This window comes from Micromys minutus, assembly GCF_963924665.1.
Source record: "Micromys minutus genome assembly, chromosome: 18".
In the NCBI taxonomy this organism is placed as follows: Eukaryota; Metazoa; Chordata; class Mammalia; order Rodentia; family Muridae; genus Micromys; species Micromys minutus.
This window is the reverse complement of record NC_137953.1, coordinates 22,991,102-23,000,451: the sequence shown is the minus strand read 5'-3', so window position 1 is coordinate 23,000,451 and position 9,350 is coordinate 22,991,102. Positions and strand designations below refer to the sequence as shown.

At 37.0% G+C, this 9,350-nt stretch overlaps 1 pseudogene across 1 annotated transcript; it reads right to left on the bottom strand.

The window, feature by feature from the left end:
* Positions 1-497: 497 nt before the first annotated feature.
* LOC308432110 (non-histone chromosomal protein HMG-17-like) lies at positions 498-769 on the bottom strand (annotated as a pseudogene). The gene has a single exon. The product of its transcript is annotated as a non-histone chromosomal protein HMG-17-like (transcript).
* Between the last annotated feature and the right edge of the window lie 8,581 nt (positions 770-9,350).

The following is a 9,350-nucleotide window of genomic DNA, read 5'->3' as shown; positions in this document are numbered from 1 at the left end:
GGAAATGGCAGAATTATCAATCTGAAGATCCACAATCTTTTATAAAAAGAACCATTGCTCTTCTGAGAACACTTGATGAAGTCACTGCAAAGTCTACATTGTCCAATAGACTAGAAAACCAATTTTGGGGTCAGGTTTCAAGAGGTCTCTGGTTTTAAGGGAATTAAGTCTACGTTGATGGTACACAGGGGAAGAGGTTATAAAAATGAATTTAGAGTTTTCTCAGACCACAGGGCATTTTGTGCCTCGGTAGTCACCTATGCAGGACCAGGAGCCTTTCAAAATTATCCAGGAAAGAGGTTTTCTGTCCTCAGTGCAGCTTGGGTGATATTTTGTTGGTGACACATGGTCCTTCCCCCCAAAGATGAAGTGTTCTGTGTGCTAACAATATAGTTTTAAAAAGTAAAATAAAATTCTAAATTTTTATAAAACAATAAAAAATAGTATTTCAAACTGTACAGTCACCAGAATTACACAGTTATCAAAAATGCCACGTGTCACTTGGCATCTCCAGCACCTTCAGATTTCTGTGCCTGGTCTGTTTTGGCATCTCCATTTTCTCCAAAATTACTGTCATCTTTACCAGCATCGGCTTTCCCCTTCTTCCCCTTGGGTACCTTCTCTCCCTTCTTTGCTGAGGCCTTTTAAGGTTTGGGCTCAGGCTTTGGAGGAACAGGTTTAGCAGACAGCCTTGCAGATCTTCTAGTGGCTTGTCCTTCACCTTGGCTTTGTTGCCTTTAGCATCCCCTTCAGCCTTTTTTTTGGGCATGGCGGCAGCAGGGGATGTCTGTGCTGAACACGAATATACAGTGTCACACTGGTTTGGTCTGTCCGGGGGTCATCCTCGCTGCTTCTTCAAACTGCTCTGGTTTATTTTAAAAATACCTGTGGATATGTCTATTTAATAGTGGGAGTGTGAGAGAAATTCCTTGTGAAACCGACAGAATGATAAAAATTTTGGGGGCAAAAGATTTTGGATGACACACTGCCTTTATTAAACTGTGAAGGATGCCTCAAATGGCAGAGCCGAGAAGCAAGAATGCATGTTCTACCAGGAGGGATGAGAAAGTTTTCCACGCATGCTCTCTGCCCTTTTGTCTATCAGACGATGGAAATAGTGGATCCCAACAAAATTGAATTTTGACCAGTAAGATGGCTCAGCAGGTAAACATTGCCACTAATATAAATCACAGTAGTCCAATTCCCAGGACTCATATGGTAGAAGAGAGCTACTTCCTGTAAGTTGTTCTTTGACCTCCACGTATGTACTGCCACATGTGTGCCCCCCTGAATAAATAAATAAATAAATAAATAAATGAACGAACGAATAAATAAATAAATAAATAAAATACAATTTTTTAATAAGAAAAAAAACACGAATTTCTCTAGGAATCTCTAGCCAAGAGGAGGAGAAAGCTGGTGCCTGCAAGAGAGAGAACTTGCCTCCCAGGGAGAGATTTCACAGAGCTGGCCACTTGTCAAACTACATTGCCAAAGAGACTCGAACTGATGGGTCAGTGCTGTGCGAGGCCATGGTTGATGAGGCTGGGTTAGTTACTCATGCACCTTCCCTTCTCTCCTAACCTAAGTCTCAAGAACACTTTCCCAGAAGACCCAAGTTTGTTTGCCAACAGCCTCTTCCGGTAGCTCACACTGACCTAAAACTCCAATTCCAGAGGATCTCACACCCTCTTTGGATTTGTGTAGGCACCCTTATTCATACTGCATATGCCCACATAGACACAAACACGTATACATGAATAAAAATTGAAAAATAGGTTTTTAGAAAAGAAAATTACAAAACAACAACAAACAAACAAATTAGCCAACATCTCATGCCAGAACCTGAAATATGGACTTAAGTCACTAATCACTTTCTTTTCTTCAGTGTGGCTAAGCTGAACAGTGCCTCCCATCCTTATTCTTAAAATTGCAAAGCCAAGTGCCCTGTAGCAATTTCCTCTGAGATGAAACATTCAACTTGGGGGGAACGCTTACTAAGATCCAGGATGTTCTAAAGCAGGTTCTCAACCTTTCTAATGAGGTGACCCTTTAATACAGTTCCTCATGTGTGGTGACCCCAACCCTAAAATTATATTCTTTGCTACATCTTAACTCTAATTTTGCTACTGTTGCAAACTGTAAATATCAGATATCCTGCATATCTGATATATAAAGGGTCAGGTGGTTGGGAACCAATGTTCTAAAGGGAGGTAAGCATATCAACATGGGTTCAGGAAGAACTTAGAACTGAGTGGACTGACTAGGTCTCTCTTCCCCCAAAGGCAGTAAGAAATGCCGAGGGACACTGTCAGACATACTGTTAATGGATCAACGATTGGGAGCCATCTTAAGCACTGCGTTCTGCCCATTCTGTCCAGACTAATGTCTATACCAGTGGCTGAGTAAATGGGTCAAATAGAAAGAAGATACATCTGGCCTTGACAGTCTGAATGCTTGCCATTGAAAGAGCTAAATGTATGGGGTTGAATGTAGAGATAAAGTAAAGCATGACTATTAACATTTTCGTACCCGACAAAGTGTGGGCTGCCTGATGCGTTCTATGGCAAATAGAACGTTCAGTGCTACTTCTTCATTCAAGAAGTGGTTTTACTTCAAGGATAGAGCAGTGATACATTGACTTGACAAACAAGACAGTTGTCATCTATATTGTTAGTTCATATTGCCAGAAACTAGATAGATACTTTTGTTCTTGGTTTTGTGAGAATACAGGTCCTTCTGTCTGCACTCAACCCCTGGCTTTACTATGTGTCTTGCAGCTCTGCCACACAGTGCCAGGGTTATTCCATCTCCCATACATTGTAGCCTGGTACCTCCTTTATCCCTATTGAACATCCGAGTCCAGAAGAGCCCAGCTACATCACAACTGCATATATATATATATATATATATATATATATATATATATATATATATATATCCTATAGATGTTTTCCTTTCTCTTGACCAACTTTTTCACCTCTGCCAGTGACAGTACGTTTCATTGGCAAACACCGCCTCTAAGTTATATTTTAACAATTGGAGTCCAGAGTTATTCTTGAAGTGATGTAGGTACTTTTCACGTGTAAGAAATAGCTTCATGATTATTCATGGCCACATTTGGACCATTACTTTAAGAGGACCTCTTGCTCATATATTCATAAATGATAGCATTTTGCTATCAATTCAAAGTTTTTCCTGTTCATGTTTTCCAAAAGCCAATTCAGTATGTCTTTTTATCCTAAAAAAGTCTTTACCATATTTGATGGTTTGGATGTTTGTAACAACATTTACATGTTATTACAGTATAGTACATATGTATGTGTGTATGTATGTTTGTATACATGTATGTATAGTAATAAATCTACCAGGACTTTCTTCTCCTTTCTTTACAGTATTATAAATAGGAGACTCATTTTTATCGTATATCTTAGCACCCTAACCTATGATTTTTCTCTTTCCTAATAGAGAAGTTCTTAAGGGAAACACATTCCAACTTATCTTCTTCGTTGTTTTTGTTTTTCCTGTGGTGTTGGTGATGAAATCCAGGGCCCTGTTCTGTACATACATGCTTGTGAATGTCCATATAGGTGCCAGAGGTTAGCATTAGGTGTCTTCCTCAGTTGTTCCCCAATACGTTTTGAGACAGAATTTCTCAGTAATCCTGGAGCTCATGAATTCAGCTGTATTGGCAGTGCAGCCAGGCCCAGAGACACTCGTGTCTTTGCTGACACCTCCTCCCAGTGCTGGATGGAGTTACAGATATGTAATATCACACCCAACTCCACATGGACATGGACACATGCATGTACTTCACTGACAGTCATTTTTTTCAGCTCCACACCTTCTTTTCATACCTAGATGCCAGCATCACATTATTGAGCTACAGGTATATTATTAAGCAAAATATAAACTTCGATCACATCAGTGTTATGTTAACTGACAGCTGATCTACTTACCAAAACAACTGCTAAATGACTAAGAAGCTGGCAGTTTATCTAGTGCTTAAATACGACATAAAGGAAGATTTGTGTCTGGAGCAGGGTGCAATAGGCTTAAACAGAACAGCATGAAATTTCATGCTGTGTAAAGTATGATACTACCAATTGAAACAGTTTTTTTTTTCTGTTCATGTTTTCGAACAACCAATTTAGTATGTCTTTAACATATTTGGTGGTTTGAACATTTGTAACAATATTTACACATTGTATTTATGTGTGTGTGTGTGTGTGTGTGTGTGTGTGTGTGTGTGTGTGTGTGTGTGTATTAAAAGCATTTATTTGGGAGAGCTTTCTATTTATAGGAACAGAGACCCTGGGTTAAGGAGAAACATACAAAGTGTTCTCTGCTTTAAGCCATTAATATAAAAAGGTTCATCAGTAAAAACAATGGGATGTTCTAACTGTGCCTTATCTAGACTGTGGCCACTTACTTCATTTATAGCTTTAGAATCAGGATGCTGATGGGTCTGAATCTGCCTGTATGACCATCTGATCAAACTGACAGTCTTGTGGAATACATCCCATGCAAATATTGTGGCCTAAATTTAGTTTCTCTTTATGTTACAGATGATCCCAACAAACACTATTACTGAAAAACTAATTATTTACTTCTTAGAGCACTAATTAAAAACCACACATTTGTATAGAAAAGCTCTAAATGATTATGCCAACTGTGTCTGAATTATAATATATTGACTTCAGAGATTTTTCAAATCTCTAAGTATTTGATTTCATTGTAGCGATCATCTGGGTAGAAAATTAAAAAATAGTAACAAAGTGGCAGTGACTCCAGTTAAGGATAATCATTATTAAATCTTCAATAACTAAAACAGAAATAATGACGTATGCAAATACATTCTCTAGTATTATCATTTTCAATACTTAGTTTTATGACCTTTGTCATAATATCTTGCAGTGAAATGAAGAATCTTGTATGTTTCAGATAAAATCTTTAGGGGATGAGTAGGGTGCTTTCTGTCCTTGAGCTTATGTAAAGGGTCATTAGCGAGCAGGAGCGAATAAAAAAGTAAAGACGATTGTTCCATTTCAAAGCCTGAGTGAGGTGCTAGAGAGATGCATCAGATGCTAATAGAGCTGGCTGCTTGTCCAGAGACCTGGGTTCAAATTCCAGTCCTCACATGACAGCTCACAATCATTTGTAATTCTAGTCCAGATGTGTTGGTAAAAGATAGATTACTGATCATTGTTGAAAACCAATCAGGGGCATGTATGAAATCTACTCCTTTCAACAAGCTGGAAGGGTTGGGTAGCGACTCAACTGCACATTAGAACCACTGTCATTTTATAATTCCAGAATAGGAAAACTCACTGTGCACTTAAAGGATTAATTTTAGGATTAATTTTATCCAGAAAAAAAGTGTTAAAATTAATTCCTAAAATAAAAATTAAGACAGTACTCAGCACAATTAATAAATTTTATATCTACCCAAAGTGATTAAGATTGAATTAACTCCTATAATTGCATTTAAAACTTTCATTCTTAGATTCTTATGCTCCAAGATATACACCCAACTTCATAGTTTTTCCCATAATCTATTTTGTACAGTGTTTTCTCTCCCATTCACTTACAAATTCTTATTTATCTTCCAAGGTTCTCTACTACATCAGAATAAATTGTGGAACTCTTATTCTGAGAAAATTAGATTTATCTTCAATCATAGCATTAGCTGCAGGTTCTGATGCATTGAAAGTTGTAGCTGACATGTTTTCATTAAGGAACATTTTAAGGCCAGAATGTCCAGTTCACCAGATATCACCGAACAGAGCTCAATATCATGTATGAACTAATGGGAACTTAAAACTGTTAAGCTCTGCAGTTCTTGCAAATTAATTTATAAGTTATTTTCCTTTTTGTAAATATATGAACTATATATTGTAAATTATAGTATAGAGTTTGTGTTTGGCCTTAATTGCAAACACCTTCTTGGTTTCAGGTAGGGTATTGTGTCTACTTCCACTTCCTAGTATTACTTTAGCTTTGTTTGTTTAGTTTGAACTTGTGCACTCTTTTACAGTTTCTGTAAGTTCAAATGTACATCAGTTCTACTAGATTTGAAAGATGCTATTTCTTTTTTGGAGTCATTCACCACCTCTGACTTTATAACCTTTCTGACTCCTTGTCTGCATAGCACCCTGGGTCTTGGGGGTGGGGAGACATTCTATTCAGGTCTTGGTGATCCTTGCTAAGAAAGGAAAAATCACTTCTCTCTGGTGGAGTGTCTCTGGGTGATATCAATCACATTCTAGGAGTAGGACCTATGCCCAGAGACCGTTGGCCAGTGCAAAACCAGAAACAGACTTCATTGTGTGTGTGTGTGTGTGTGTGTGTGTGTGTGTGTGTGTGTGTGTGTGTGTGCCTGTGATTTTGTGTGCCTTTTAACATGTTTTTTATTGTGTTCTGGCTTCGTTCCTTGTTTTGCTTTTGTTTTGAGAAATAGAGAGAGAGAATATGAAGTTGGGAGGATAAAGTTGGGTGGAGAGGAGCTAGGAAAAATTTGAAGATGGGAATGAACATGATCAAAATTAAATAAAAAGTATATTCGATGTAGTTATGATTTATATAAAAACATGGTGTATGTTACAGTTCATTTCTAGTGGAAATGCTGCCAAATCAATGACTTATAGGCAAAAGTCAGTGATCTTTGATATAAACAACTGTTGAGACACAGTAACTAGACTTGTCCATATGGTTAAGGAGACATTGTCAGTGGCATTTGGGAACCAAAGACCAGAAGCTCAGGCTGGAATAATAATGAAATGGGTTTTGCATGCTCCATGGCACAGGGAGTGATACATTTCTAGTATCCAATAGTGATACCTCAAACCCCACTTTCTACCCTTTATGAAATTTATTCAAAATGTGTGAAAGGTCAGAATGCAGACACTGAGGTTCTAAATCATATGGAAAAGATTTCAAGGTCATTATTTTCTCAATGGAATCCCAAAGCACAGCAAACAAAAGTAAATAAAAAAGGTTCCTGTACAATATTAGGAATAGTACACATAGTAAAATTACCTCACAGAGTGAGAGTATGCGTTTGCCATCTGTCAGAGGGTTAATGTCTAGACTATATATGCAAGTACATTAAAAAGCTAACAAAAAGCCAAGTAATCAAATTAAACATTGGTCAAATGGCTTCTAGAAGTCATAAACACTTTTGATAAAGTGGGAGGATACAGAAATAACATACAAACTCAGTAGACTTTCTATGTACCAACAAAAGAAACTATGAAGAAAAAATTAGGAATACAAGCCCACTCACAATAGTCTGGTGGGAGAAATATCTTAGAATAAACAAAAGCAAAGAAGCAAAATACCACAAAAAAAGCATCTAAAACACTGAAGAAAGAAATTGAAGAATTCACTAGAAGATGGAATGACCTAGTGTTATTATGGACTGTTAGTATTAATGATATAAAAATGACCATCCTACCAACAGAAATTTACATATTCATACAATGCCAGTCAAAATGATCATTCAATTATTCATGGAAATTCTTTAATAAAACAAGATTCAGATGGTACTGGCACAAAAGCAGACACACAGGCCAATACAATAAGAAAAGGACTCAGATATAATTACCCCCTTTCTTCCTTCCTTCATTTCTTTTAAAAAGTTGTCTAGAAGTATTGGCTTAGTTATTTAAAAGTCTAGGTATTTTGGGGGACGGGGTAGGGAGCAGAATACCTTTTATTACTGTTTTAGTCACCTTTTTTGTTATGGGACTGTTTAGTTTGTTGATTTCCATGGTTTAAGAGGTTGAATGAATCTAGAAATAGTTTTTTTAGGGTTTTCTGGTTTCCCTTTATAATATTTTGAATTTCTTTTGTGTCTGTTGTAATTTCTTCCTGGTCATCTCTGACTTTGTTAGTGTGTCTCCTCTTTATTTTGGTTAATTGGTATGAGGGTCTTTTCAACAACCCAGATCATGGATTCTTTGATTCTTTGTATTTCTTTGTTCCTATTTAGTTCATTTCTGCTCTGAGTTTTGTTATATCTTTGTTTTTGGTTTCCAAACTCCTGAGTTGCATCATTAAGTCATTTGTTTGTGCTTTTTCTGATTAGCTAATATAAACTAACAGCTTCTTAGTTGGACGTAAGGCCAGATAAGCAGGAGGAAGTCCATGTCTGGTACTGTCAACAAAGTGAACAACTGCCCATGGCTGGTATAACTCCTAACTGAATTCTGCCTCCTTGACCTTAACTAATAAGTGTATTTTCACCCATCATCAAAGTATCTTTTTTTTTTTTTTGCAGAAAATGAAGACAATTGCAGAAATCCACAACTGGTCAAACCATTGAGAGTAAGTGATAACTAGGGTACCTAGAACTAGTTGGTACCTTTAACACACAACCTGTACACCAAAGGCTCATTGAAGAAAAGGAGGCAGAGAGATCATGAGAGTCAGAAGACCGTGTTACCTGGTAAGAGGTAGAGCCTTCTAGATAAGACAGGGAAGCTTATGACATCTTAACAACATGGTCGCCTAAACCGTGATAACACCATTGGGAATCTCAATGTGGACAGGGGAACTTTCACAGGGCCCAACTCTAGAAAATGAGCTTCAGATAATTAATGGCTACTGAGCACAGGAAGATCTGTTTTATCCAGAGAAGATCCCCCTGATATGTTATTAAATCTGAAATGGTCCATTTTAAACATTTGTACATGCGAGCAGCACGAAATGGACTCAGTAGGCATATATATATATATATACATAATATATATTCCTTTATGCACATTGTTATATACATTATATATATATGTATATATATACACACAATATAATTAAAAAAGAAGTCCTAAATATGAAAGAGAGTGGGAAACACAGGAGAAATTGGGGGTTGAAAATATTGTGTATATAATGTTCACTATGAAACTATCAAAAATACTTTAACAGCACAGGTGATTGCCACTACTCTTGATATGATATGGCTTTACTGTTAAAGACACCTCACATTTCAGAACATAAACCGAATTGGATGTAAGTTGGGAGCTCTCTTCCTATTTGCTAGTCTTAGTGTCAGAAGGTGTTATAAAGTTTTTTTGGGGGGGAAGAAAAGTCACATTTTCTTTTACATCTTACTCAGGTGTAAATATTAATAGTTAGACCAGTAACTTGCCAGGTGAGAGTTAATAGCGATAGAACATTTACAGACCCAGCTATTTAATTTCTGATTTGCTTTGAGCCCCACTCTACAAAGAGAACTCAGGGTTCATTCTTTAGTTTTAGTCTCAAGCCCCCTAAGGTATCATATGTTTTTGGGTGTGTTGCGTGGGCATTATTGTTTTGCTAAGTGTTTATAATGTCAAAGTCCCTTCTTT